This window comes from Capricornis sumatraensis, chromosome 1 (assembly GCF_032405125.1).
Source record: "Capricornis sumatraensis isolate serow.1 chromosome 1, serow.2, whole genome shotgun sequence".
Classification (NCBI taxonomy): Eukaryota; Metazoa; Chordata; class Mammalia; order Artiodactyla; family Bovidae; genus Capricornis; species Capricornis sumatraensis.
Window position 1 is genome coordinate 26,879,657 of NC_091069.1, and position 14,164 is coordinate 26,893,820.

Consider the following 14,164-nt stretch of genomic DNA (forward strand, 5'->3'; position numbering starts at 1 on the left):
TTTTCTTTTTTTTAAGTTTTTTTTTCCCTTAAAAAAGATTTTTTTTCAAATGATTTCTCATTTTCCTTCAACCATGGTCTTGAGTTGAGGTTCACCTAAATTTGCATTCCTTTAAATGAGGAGATGGTGTGGTAAAGTGACAGCATTTCTCCCCACAACCAATTCTGAATTAGATGAGGGGTGCAAGGCCATTCCAGGGAAGAATGGCCAGCTCCCTTTACTTCCTGCTCTTACAGTAGCCAAGGTCATTCCTGGACCTAGATGGGAGAACCTCCTAATCCACATGTATCCTGTTGAACCCATTCTCTAGCCTCCACTCCTCTCATCCTATTCTCCCCTACCCTCTGATTCCAACACAGCAGGTAGCATTCTTAATACATAAGTGCCAACTTCCCTTGATATCTTCAATAAACATTTAGTTATTTAGGAATGAGAGTGTCTCCAGAGGCAAAGGAAATATTCTTCATGAAGGACCTGTGACCAGTGACTAATTAATAAACTTGACAAAACTGTGGTTACATTTGATCAAGTACCAGGGAACATGCCACAGATTTTATTCATCAAATTATATTTTGCTAAGATGAAAGCATGGGAGGTATCCAGGATTAGAGAATGAAATAAACTAAAGGTTCTCAAACTTTTTAGTATCAGAATCCCTTTACACGCTTAGAACTACAGAGGAACTAAATATTTTATGTAGATTATATCTATCAATATTTAACATAATAAAGACTAAACTGAGGGCAGTTTTTAAATATTTATTTGTTCATTTAAAAATAATCATAATGATCTCACTATATTTTGATATAAGTAACATAATTTTATCAAAGTAACTATAATTTTTTTAAAAAGGCAAGTATGAGAAAAATAAACTTGTTTAATGTTTGGTTGAACAGAAGAAGGCTGATTCTCATATAAGCTTCTGTGTTAATCTATGGTAATATCACACGTCATGTAGGCTCTGGAAAACTATTGCACATTCATGAAAGACTGCAATAGCCAGGACGTGGAAGCAACATGGAATTTCCATCAAGAGAAGAATGGATGAAGAAGTTGTGGTACATATAGACAATGGAATATTATTCAGCCATAAGAAGGAAAGATTTTGTGCTATTTACAGAGACATGAATGGGCCTAGAGACTGTACAGAGTGAAGTAAGTCATAAAGAAAAAAAAAAGCCATATATTAATTAACACATATAGGTAAAATCTAGGAAAATGGTATAGACAAACCTATTTGCAAACCAGGAATAGAGACACAGGATATAGAGAACAAACATATGGTCACCAAGTTGGGGGTGGTGGTAGTACGGATTGGGAGATTGGGATTAACATGATACACTGCTATGTATAGATGGCTGGTGAGGGCCTACTATATAGCATGGGGGTGGGGGTGGAAAGAAGGGACGAAAAAAGAAAAAGACTACACATTGCTTAACTTATCTGTGCCTCGGTTTCTTCACTGTTCAAATGGATATGAAAGTAGTCCTTATTTACCTCATATCTCTAAGAATTAAGTGAGCTTGTCACATAAACTGCTTGGAACAATATCTGGCACACAGTAAGAACTGTAATTCTCTTCATCACCATTGTTTTGCATTTTCTCTGCTGACCTACTCCCTGAATAAGGCAAGATTTGTGGGGTCCTTCTCCATGTCTCGATGGAAGAAAACTCAATGTTTATATGCATTGCACTCGAAGGGAAGCACAATCCTCTCTCTCTGCTTTCTGTGACGCCCTCTGACACAGAGCACTTGTGACCTCTGATCTGTAAATGATGGCCTAGTTTGGACAAGCAGTCATGCAGTTACTCAGACTCAAGGTAGTCGGACCGATCCGTAGAGGGTTAAGCCATACAGGCCTAGCCATAGAATTCTTCACATGATCTTCAAGGTGTTGAGCTGGATGGAAACTCAGGAGTCTATGCCTGCTACTCGCCTCTGCTGCTGCTGCTGCTGCTAAGTCGCTTCAGTCGTGTCTAACTCTGTTCGACCCCACAGACAGCAGCTCACCAGGCTCCCCCGTCCCTGGGATTCTCCAGGCAAGGACACTGGAGTGGGTTGCCATTTCCTTCTCCAATGCATGAAAGTGAAAAGTGAAAGTGAAGTCGCTCAGTCTTGTCTGATTCTTAGCGACCCCATGGACTGCAGCCTACCAGGCTCCTCCATCCATGGGATTTTCCACCCCACTGGAGTGGGGTGCCATTGCCTTTTCCAACTCGCCTCTAGCTATGGTTATTTTCCCTGCTCTGTCTCTGGTGTTTATGCTCTGGTCTTGGTGTGGGCACCTTCAGGGATTAGGAGATTACTTGAAATGTTCTCTTAATTGACAACATAGCAGGGCTTTCCAGACCTTAATCTCCCCTCTCTGAAGCCTTTTCTTCTCGAAGTCTCTTTATCCAGGGCATTCCCTCAGTGATAGGGTTTGCTACTATTTCTATAGCATTAAATTGCACTATTTCCATTTTTTCTGCAGGAATGAATATGGGTGAGAGGAAGGGGCTTTGGAGACAGATTCACACTTGACTATGAACTGCACAACTTCAAGTTACTTCACTACTCTGAGCCTTGGTTTCCTCAGATTGCTAATAAAGATAAATGGGAAATACTATCTCACAAGTTTAACTGAAGATTTTGTGAGATAATGCACATAAAGGGCCTCATAGGTTGTTCAGTGTGGTAAGCAGGGGGTTGACTTAAGGCTGGTGCCTAAAAACAGAGCCTGAAATGGGGATCAGAGTGTTTGGTTAGGAGAAAAGGAGAGAAGTGAAAAGGATTTGACAAAAGAGACTCTAAGCCTGGCTGTGGTCTCAGCTGGAACTCACCTTCAGCCTGATCCCACAGTGAACTCTGGAGCATAAATTGTACCCTCGGTTCCCACCTTAACAATGGAGCTCCGTGCTTTTGCAATTTTGCATCAGGTCATCATTGGCTGGGGCTTCGCTGGTGGCTCAGACAGTAAAGAATCTGCCTGCAGTGTGAGAGACCTGGGTTCGATCTCTGGGTTGGGAAGATCCCCTGGAGAAGGGCATGGCAACCCACTCCAGTATTCTTACCTGGAGAATTCTCATGGACAGAGGAGCCTGGGGGGAGGGGCTTCAGTCCATGAGGTCACAAAGAGTCGGACACAACTGAAGTGACTGAATCATCGGCTGGGGTATGAGAAATGGAGGAGAGGGGAAGGGGTGGGAGAAGGAGGGCTGGAGGATGTGCCTAAGGTCCTTGATGGTGTGTCTCCCAATCAATAGAATGTACTCCTCTCGAGCAGGGAGAGGCTGCGGGAATCAGTTGCACCATCCCAGGAAAGAGGATGCTAGGGGCACTCACAGCACTCACAGCCTTCACACTCTGTCCTGCTTTGGTGCCCAGGCTTCTCACATTAAGGTTAGCTCATCCACGCACAGCTTCTTCAAGAGCCCAGTTGATCACAGCTCCCAAGGACACAGATTAGAGAGGTTTCATGAGACCTACTCCAGGTCTGACACTGCGGTCAGTCCTGAGAGGATGAGGTTCATCACCTCTGGTCCTCCATGCTTCCAGGTCCATCTCCCCAACTCTCCTGGTCAGTACCTCACCTACCTAGGTAGCTTGCATCCTGTGGTAACCAGTCTCTGAGGGTCTGAGTCCCAGGACACCATGCCTGTAAGCCTAAACATTTAGTAAGTGCCAGGCAGAGTGGAAGAAGCTAGGGGACGACCTGAAGCCACATACCTTCTGTGCTTCATTGTGAAACAGCAGCCCCTTCCTCTGCACGACCACAGTTAATTACAACTGCTGTTATGGTAACGCCTTTCCTTGCGTGATGGTCTAGTGGGACAGTGGGCCCCAGGTGACCTGGAACCCATCATAGCTGTAAGTTATTATGAGTCTCATGTTTCCTCAACCCCCAGAATCTAAAGTGTCAGGTGCCAGAAGCATATCTTCCCCAAATAGTTCACTGGCAGTAATAGCAAGGAGGTACCCAAAGAAATTCACAACTGGGCTCCTCAACCAGGATAGGTATCTATTCTTCTCCCATTCCCACACCCTCCAGTGATTCCCAGGGCTACCTGGGAGCTGGCTGAGAAGGTGCACAAGGTTCTACTTCTGGTTGAGAGAGCTACTTGATAGCTCCTGGCCACACAGGCATCCAGTTTCTTCCCTGGTAGCTCAAATCAGTAAAGAATCTGCCTGTAATGCAGCAGACCAGGGTTCGATCCCAGGGTCAGGAAGATCCCCTGAAGAAGGAAATGGTAACCCACTCCAGTATTCTTGCCTGGAAAATTCTATGAACAGAGGAGCCTGGCAGGTTACAGTCCAAGGGGTCGCAAGAATCAGACACGACTTAGCAACTAAACCACCATCACGCGGGCATCTGGGCCCTGGGCCTCCTCAGCTCAAGTCAGTGGCCCCCAGAGCATCACAAACCTGCCGCTGGCCTCAAAGCTCCACTCGCTTGGCCCGGGCCCCACATCACTGTAGGACATGAGGAGCTTCAAAGGAGTGCCCCTCGGAGCTGCCTGCTCCTCCAAACATGCCTTGCCAAAGCCCAGCTGAGGCAAACTCGAAGCTAAATATTTGGATTGAATGGGAGGGAGAGTCCAGTCCCTCTGAGGGGTATTTTACTCAGGCCATCAGGAGAGGACCAGCTCAGAGCACAAGCATGCTGGGGCCTGCAGCATGGAAAGCCACGAGATTGCTGTGCGGTCAGCAGGCAGAAGGAGCAGCCTTGCCTGTCCCCGAGCTCCCCAGCCTGCCTCCCTCATCCCATTTCAACCTCTGGACTGTCCTGTGAGGCTGCAGGGTGGGAGGCCTCTCTGGCTGTGTGTGCAGAATTTGAGCCCCCCACCCCGAAAGGGGAAACAGCCTTCTCCCGTGTGTATACCGAAGACAGGTTGAGAGTCAGGTCTTCCATGGGCAGTTTCATCCCCTTCCTTAGCGACTGAGGGTTTCTGCCTAAGGATGACTGTGCCCAATGGAAACATACGATGCCATGAGGGCTAGAAAGATCATGGATTTGGGAGACAAGAGAGGTTACCTTTGTCAGTTCTGTGAATTCAGACCCATCACAGTCGAACTTATGGAGCATCCGAATCATCTGGAAAGTGCAGGCAGTAATGGATGGCCTCCCTCCAACACCCACCACTGGACTATACTGAAGACGGGCTGTGTCAGTGTTTTTAAAAGCCCTTCCCACCCTCACCAGGCAAAGAGGATGGAGGTGATTGTACTGAAGAACTGATCTTCACAGCCTGAAAGAAATTGAAGACCTCAGACATCCTCTTGTCTCTGCCTTGCATTCTGTAAGAAAAAGAAAAAAGGTTGCTTAAGTTGACCTAGCGAAAGAGTAGCAAAGCCAGGCTGAGCTCTCCCAGGCCCGGGCCGTTCCATGACCCTCCTCTTTCTCAGAATGTTCTCAAACAGTGAGCACAACATTTGTTCTCCATGAAGTAGATGGGTTAGATGATATGCCTCTCAGTTTACAGATTAGGAAATGTGACACAGGGTTACCAGAATGACCTCAAACGGCATGGTGAGTAAGTGGTGGCTGAGGCTCTCGCTATTCATTTGCCCAAAGCCATTTCTTTTCAAAATTTAAAGGAAAACAAACCTAGAGCTACTCACCCCAAATATTTGCCATCCAAATGTTCAAAGGCCCCTGTTCGTACAGATCCCTATCCAATGCAGATTCCTCTTTAAAAATCTCCTCCTGGTAGGCTGCCTGCCCCTGTCCAGTGAGCTCCTGTGTAGCTCTCATCAACAAATAATTTAGTTGTTAAATATCCCCAGCTTTAATATTTACCAACAGTCGACTGCCTACAGGACACTAGATGTATTGATTGTTGGGAAGTTCTCCCTTGGGTTGGAACATGATCTGACTCCCCATGGCTGGTGGCCATCTTGCAGTCAGACTTGAATCCAACTGCCCAGTGTGATTTCTTTGCTAAGGAATTTGGCAGAGTTAACCATTCCCTTCTTCTTCTTGATACTCTGTCTTCCCTGTCTCCTGGCAATCAGGCTCTAGGTTCTTCTCCTATACCTCTGGCTCATTCTTTTCAGTCGCTTTCACTGGCTACTCTTCTTCTTTCCTACCCCTTATATATTACCGTTCAGGACAGTGTTGATTCACAGCCTCAGAGACTCAATTCCCAAGTAATAAATCAGCCCAGACCTCTCTACTGAGCTTCACATTAAGCAGCACAAAGACATCTCCATTTGGATGTCCCACAAGCATCTCAGATTTGGCATCTCTAAAGCTGCTTCTCTAATCCCTTGGAAGCCTCCTCTCTATTTCATATGCCTTAATATTCCATATCCAACCCCCAAACTTGGACATCATTTTATTCCCCCCTTTCCTTTATGCATAGTCGAATTCCTCCATTCTTCCCGCAGCCCCACTCCTATTGGTTTAGTTCTGACCCAATTTTAGTTTCCCTAGAAGGGAACGACAGAGGACGAGATGGTTGGATGGCACCCCCCACTCAATGAAAATGAGTTTGAGCAAACTCTGAGAGATGGTAAAGGACAGGGAATCCTGGAGTGCTGCAGTCCACGGGGTCACAAAGAGTCGGACACAACTGAGTGACTGAACAAGAGGATGTAACAGACTTTCTGCTTGCACCCTGGCTTTCTCGTAACGAAGACAATAAGACAGGAGTGATCTTTCTAAAACGTGGTAAGTTTGGTCACTCTTTCCCAGTTAAAAGTAGTCAGTGACTTGCATCTTCAAAGAATAATGTCCAGGGACTTCCCCGGCAGCCCAGTGGTTAAGGCTTAATGCTTCCACTGCAGGGGGCACGGGTTTGACGCCTGGTTGGGCAACTAGGATTCCACATGCTGTGTGATGCGGCCAAAAGAAAAAGGGTCCAAATTTTATATCATGAGCTAAGGAGCCCTGTGATCTGGCCTCTGTCTGCTTTTTCGATTCATTTTTTATTTTCTCTCTCCATGTCATCTGACGTCTTCTTACACTTGAGTCTGATCGTTTCTTAAATATTCTCTGCTTTCTCTAGCTACTGGCACTTATCAAAGTCTATTTTCATGTGCTGGGATGCTCTTCTTTCATAGGGTACATTTGATGGTGTCTTGCTTCCTGAGGGGCTTCCCAGGTGGCTCAGTGGTAGAGAATTTGCTTGCCAATGAAGAAGACCCAGGTTTGATCCCTGGGTTGGGAAGATCCCCTGGAGAAGGAAATGGCAACCCACTCCAGTATTCATGCCTGGAGAATCCCACGGAGAGCCTTTCTGAAGAAGAATCTCCTTTGTGAAGCCATCTCCACTTTCTCCAGGTGGAGGTGGTCTCCTTCAATGTTATATCATGAAGCCATTCTATATAATATAACCAGTCACTGGGCCTCTCATCTATGTCATGGTGACATTCTTGATGTCATATACTGATGTTTATTCATCTCTCATAATCTGTTGCTTAGCACAGGCCTAGAACAATGCAGGTGCTCAAACACTATTTGCCAAATGAATTAGGTAGCAAAATGAGTAAATGAATGGTGGTTTATCTCATGCCTCCACACTATTTCAGCCTTTCTAAGCATGCCCCAAAATGCTTAGATATGACATTGTTCATAGCTGCCCAGCCAGTAGAAATAGCCTTTTATCATTTAAATTTAATTAGAATGATCTTTCCATGTACAGAAAATAGTTCTAACAGTCCACTCGAACATGAGAGACATTGAGAAAATTAAAGATCACAGCATTTTAAAATAGATCTGCATCTCCTCTTCACAGACCCCAACTTCCCAACACACCATGTCCGAAAGGGATTGTTGCTCTTGCTGTGTCCATCCCTACTGCAAACACCGACTTTGGTAGCAGCATCTTTCCCATTGTCTTCTCTTCCACCTGCTGATGGGTGCTTCTCTCCGTGTTGCCTACTTCATCCTAATAGATACTGCCTGTTTGTTTGAGCTGGGTTTGTCCTTCCTCGTTATTGAGGGCTTCAGATTTGTTCCCAGCCTAGATGATGACAGCCTCGAATTTAGGAGAATATGTCTATCTACACTATTCTGCCCTCTGACCTATAGCAATTTTCAGAAGGTAAACTAAGGAGAAAAAAGAAAAAAAAAAACTTGAATTAGACTTAGTTAGGGCTGATTTTCTACTTGAACTCTTTGGATGTTGTTTCTGCTCCTCCTACTGACTTATCCTAATGTAAGACATTCACCACCATATTTTTTCTTCCTTTGCCCTCCCGTGTGATCAACCTGCCCAGTTAAGGATTTTTGCCATAGGGACAATTTGTCAGACTAGAATCAGAGAATAGAGGAGCTAATTTTGAACAGTTAAATTTAACCATCTTGATGTTGTGAGTAAAAAAGATGTAGAAGGCAACTGTGTTTACAGCCATTGGGGTCTCCTGTCTACACCTGAGCTCAGACAACCTGGAGACCCACCAGCTGGGAGAGAAAAGGAAAGTGAGGGGAAGTCACTAGTTCAGAGATTAGTGTATGGCTGAGTCCAGTCCCCTCCCTGCAGGTTGACTCTTAAGGGAAGACGAGAAGGGAGACCAGAACTCCCCACATCAGTCTGAGTGTCAGAGCCTTCTTCACCTTCTTGCTAGAGATGTGGGCATGCCTTGCTGCCAAGAGGCTGATTAGCTGCAGGCTTCCTCTCAGTGGGCCTCTGGTGGGAAAGTTTTGTGCTATGATTACTATTTGTACTAGTAATACTTTCATGCATTGGAAAAAATCCTGAGGATATTCATTTTTCAAATAATCCATTAAAAATAAGTGAAGGAGAGCTATTTCTGAGAAATAGAAAAATGAGGGAGAGAGAGATAACTAAGAAAGGAGACAGATGTAGAGACAGAAATAGAGAAATGGGGGCAAGAAAATGGGGAGAGAGTGTCTCCTGAATTCAGCTTCCCCAGAAATACATCCTGAGCAGGATCTCTGGGTAAGTGGTTTAATAAAGAATTGCTCCCATGGGGCCTGGCAAAGGAGAAAGTGTCAGTCCCTCAGTTTTATCTGACTCTGCAGCCCTATGGACTGTACTGTGCCAGACTTCTCTGTCCATGGAATTCTCCAGGTAAGAGTACTGAAGTGGGTTGCCATTGCCTTCTACAGAGGATCTGCATGACCCAGGGATTGAACCTAATCCTCCCACATTACAGACAGATTCTTTACTGTCTGGGCCACCATGGAAGCCCTGGAAAAGGACAAGGGGGATATTTTTACACTTACAAGAATGATGTAAAGGAAATCTGAAGAGGTCTGCATGGAGGGTTGCCAGATTTAGCAGCTAAAATACAAGACACCCAGCTTAATCTGATTTTCAGATAAAGAGTAATTTTTTAATGTAGGTATGTCCCATGCAATATTCATCGTTTATCTAAGCTTTGAATTTAACTGAGTGTCCTGTATTTTATCTGACAACCCCATATGGGTAGAGCCCTGACACTGTCCACTAAGAGAGAGGTACCCAATCTCTGGGATCTAATGTCTTATGGTCTGAGGTGGAGCTGATTTAATAATAATAGAAATAAAGTGCACAATAGATGTAATGCACTTGAATCATCCCAAACCATCCCTCCTCCCTGGTTCGTGGAAAAATTGTCCTCCACGAAACAGGTTCCTCGCGCCAAAAAGGTTGAGGAACGCTGCACTAAAAGACCGGAGGAAATCACGTGGGAAGGAAGGCCCAGTCGCTCTCATGCCCTGGGCACTGAGTTCTTGAAATGCAATTTAGGGGTCAAAGCATTGAGATCAAAATCCATAGTAGAAAGACCGCATTTCAATTCTATCTCCCTTCTCTCAAGTTTTCAAATCCAGCTGCAGCTGGAGGTGATTCTTAAACACATTTGATCTTGAAATAATACACACAACACACAGCATGACAATCTGTTCCCTCTGATTTCAAAAGTAATGAGTGCACCTTTTAGAAAATTTAGAAAATATATAGGATATTTAGAAGAAATAAAAGATAACCCATTATTAGTAGAATGGTACATTTCTTTCTGTTCTTTTTCTAAATATATGTGTTTATGAGGTTTTGGTTTTCACATTTTCTTTTTCAAAATTAAGACAATAAATATGGCTTTAAATCCTGATTTTTTCAAAATGAGCATTATTAACAGAATTTCCTATCATTATTCTTTGCAAACATTAATTTTAATGAATGCATATTAAGTCATATTGGGCTTCCCTCATAGCTCAGCTGGTAAAGAATCTGCCGGCAACGCAGGAGACCCCAGTTCTATTCTTCGGTCAGGAAGATCCCCTGAAGAAGGGATAGGCTACCCACTCCAGTATTCTTAAGTTAACTTATACTGGTTAGTTTATAATTTGTGAATTCCCTTATCTTGGACACTTGAATTATTTCTAATTTGTGGGTATTAAATGACACTGTGAATAGCTACAATACATATTTCTCAACATGTCTTACTATTTCCTTGTATTATTTCTAATGCTCTTTCACTTCATTTTAGACATGCCTGTTAGTAGAACCTGGAGAGGTGGAGAGTTGTTTAATTATCTTTTGCTACAGTTTTTCTACTAGGATAGGGTTGCTTCTGCTCACTGTGAAGATAATATTCAATGCAATGGATAGGATCGATTGACACCTGCATACCTCTGGAGACTATTAGGAGAACATAAAGGATACAAACCATGTTCCGGATGGCTTAGGAAGTGGAAAGAAGACTAAAATAAGAAGTGAGGGACAGACAGATTTAGTTCTATATGAGGAGAAGCGTCCTGAGTTCTGGGAGACAATAGAAATATCTCCCTCCAATAACAATGAACACTGGCTTGCCGAAGGCATTTATTGGAGGAGGGGGAGCAGCTATCCTGGGAGAAATGACCAAGCACAGTGGCTAAGAGTGGGGACTCTGGAGCCAGAGGGTTAGGGTTTTAATGCCAGCTTTGCCATGGTCTGGTTGTGTGCTCTGCAGCAGGTGGTCAACCTCTCTGTGCTGTGGCATTTTCATCTGAAAATGAAATAAGTCCTAATGGTTGTTGTGAGAATTAGATTAATGACTCATGTATAACACCGAACCATACGAAACATCTACTTACATGTTCCAAAATATTAGCACTTGTTTTCCATGCTGTTACTTACTGTAGACAGGATTGATTATGCAATATGATTGACTGATAATTCTTGGCACTTGGGAGTCTATACTTGGTCTCCAAAGGTCAGTGTTCCACTACAGTGACATTGGTCCCATCTAGCATTGGTCCCTACTAGCGTTCTGCAGGGCACACTCTGGTTCTGTTTGTTTTCATATCTGTGTGTCATTGTGTCATTGTTTATGTTTTTATGAGCAAAACCAACTCTAGGACTCTGTTCTTTTGCAGCCGTGATGGAGGCCAACTGTAGCTTTGTAGCTTATCCATTTTGGAATCAAATAGCTGCCTTGTAAAAGTAGTGTTGCAATCTTTAAATGCCCGTAAAGAGGGATTTGAACATTTATCTCACATCATGTGATTTGGTAAAAGTAAACAGAAAGTCTTTCAGTTGAAGAGTGGAAGTGATGACTGAGTGAAATGATATAAAACAGGAGAGGTTGAGAACGTGTGTTAACTGTAAATAGATGAAGGAGCAAAGTGGGCTTGGTACAAGAAAAGTCAGATTTTTGTATGGCAAGCAAGACAAAGATAGGGGCAAGTGGGTGTCACCAGGAGAGTGAGCACCCTCTTCTCTATTTATGTCTCATTTCTTGGCCCCCCCCATCCAATGAATATTCATGAGGATATACTAACACAGAATGTATTGTTTACCTGGAAAATCAAATCACCTTTGTTTCTAGGATTGAAGTCCATGAAATACTGTAGACCTCAGCAAATATGATCACTCACTAACTCGCTGAGGCTGGTTTAGGGAAAGCCAAACACTATGACCAGTTGTTCCCTTAAACTGCCCAAGACTGAAGGTAAATAAAGACCCACTTCATTCATATAGTATAAATGAATATTAGGAAACCATTTTAAAGGACAGCCAATTGTTAGAAGTAAGAATGAAACTGTTACAATTGCAAGGTCAGAGAATGCATTAAAGGGTAAATTACATTTTAGAGAGAAAGGGGTGTGAACTGGAGAGACCGAGAGGGGTGAGGGTGGTAAAGATGGGGAGAAGATACATCCCTGTGATGGAACTCTGCTCATACATCTTCTCTGCACACGGTGTACCTCAATAATGCTTAGAATCAAGAAAAAAAGGGGTCAAATTTTCTTTCAGTGACTCACAATCCACCAGAGCTTCTGGAATTCAGACCTCTTTTGTCCAAAATCCTAGAAATATCTAGCCCTATAATAAGGCAAGTTCACAAGGAAACTTGTAGCCTTTCACTGTGGTAGTGTTTAAAATACTGAAGTATCTGAGGATTTACAGCTTATTTTTCTTTTTTTCAGAATGTCTCTCGTGGATAGATTTGGCCTGACGGCTAAAGAGGAGACGCCATCCCTGGCCACTGAGACCATCGGCTCCCATGACCTAACACCGATTCATGACAAAGACTCTTAAATGTTTCTCTTACCCTGTATTTTGGTCACAAACATTTGTTATTTGAAAGGGCTTGTAAATTTTTATTTTTTTTAATGTCAGCTCTGGAACACCATGTGAATCGTTAAGCTTAAAATCCAAGCTGCTTTTAGAGAATGGCTCCTGAGGGGATACCCAAGGATTAGACTGTGGAATCTGACGTCTTCAATTAAGGACAGTCCCCAATTTCAGGGGAGGCAGGGAAGGCCCAGAGGGCATGGACACTCATGAAGGGACTAAGAGGTGGCTGGCATGAGACCGTGCAGGGAGGTCATGGTCGAGGGGCCCAGGTCAGTGGAGTGGTTGAAGAGCTGTTTGCTGGCATTGGTATAAATATAAGGAAGATGCAAGTGGTTTTCTTGGTGATATATGAGCGTTCCCAGAGAAGAGGAGGAAAAAGTGGCAGTAATAGCAGTGTGTTTGTTATCGGTGGGAGCAGTGATGGTGGTTTTAAACTCAGATCCTCAGCCTGCTGAGCCAGGCTTGTCTAAAGCACGTTGATAACTGTAATCACTCTCTTCTTCTTGATAAGGCTGATTTTACACCTCTGATAGGTTTACACCTCTCTTAGCCACCCTCTAGCCCTCCAAAATAACAAGGGGACATTTTATAGATAACTTTCTTCTTTAGAAGTGGCTGGAAACTTCACCCACCACCTGGAGGATGCTGGCAACAATGTTAAAGTGGACAGAGAAGGTCCTAGAGGGTGAGAATATTAGGCTTAGACTGTGCCACTAGTATAAACTCTTTTCAAATTAATTCAACCAGCACTCACTGCATACCTACCAGGATCCCCAGACCTTGCCAACTTTAAGATGATTCTGATGTCAACAAGAACAGTCTTTCCTTCCATGCCTCTATGCTCCAAAAGTTCCTAGAACACCTGTCCTTCTAGCATCCTCACTTCTGAGAGGTATCAGCGTGTGGTAGGAAGACCATGGGCTTCAAAGGCAAATCTAGACTCTGCTACTACTTAGCAGTATAACTGAGAAAGCTACCTCATCACTCTGCAATTCAGTGTTTGCAAAATGTGGATGGGATCTATTTTAGATCACAGCTGTGAAGGTTAACTATTGTGCAGATAAAGCACCTGGCCACCTGCCAGATTCAGAGTTCAGGTGCTCAGTCAATGATGCCTGTTTGTCAGTTTCCCTGTGGGCCCCTAGCCCTGTGTCTGCTGTTGCAATGCTGCCCTCTCACTGTCTGTCCAACTGTCCCTGTTATCAGGGCTGCCGTTTTTCCTGTTGCTTTTGCCATCACCCAAAGGTCTCCCAATTATGTGAGCAGATTCCCCGGTGGCTATATTTGACCACAAGACGGAGGGCTTTTAGGTATAATTATGGCTGATTCCCATTGGTGCACGGTAGAAACCAACAAAACACTGTAAAGCAATTTTCCTCCAATTAAAAAATAATTTAAAAACCTAATCTGGACTTTGGGATGTTGTTATCCTGTAGGAGAAAAACTTGAAATGATTTGCCAGGAAACTATTTGAAGGGTAATCAAGTGAAATTGCTTTGTTTCATCTCAAGCATGTTTCTTCTTTAAGTGCCCCAAAATAGGACCTCAGAACCTTGACGTTCTTCCTGTTCAAAGCCAGTTTGCTATTTACCCAAATTTTTTTTACACTTTTTATATTTCTTTTATTATTCCCAATAAGCCTGGTACAATGCCAGGAAGATAGTAAGCACT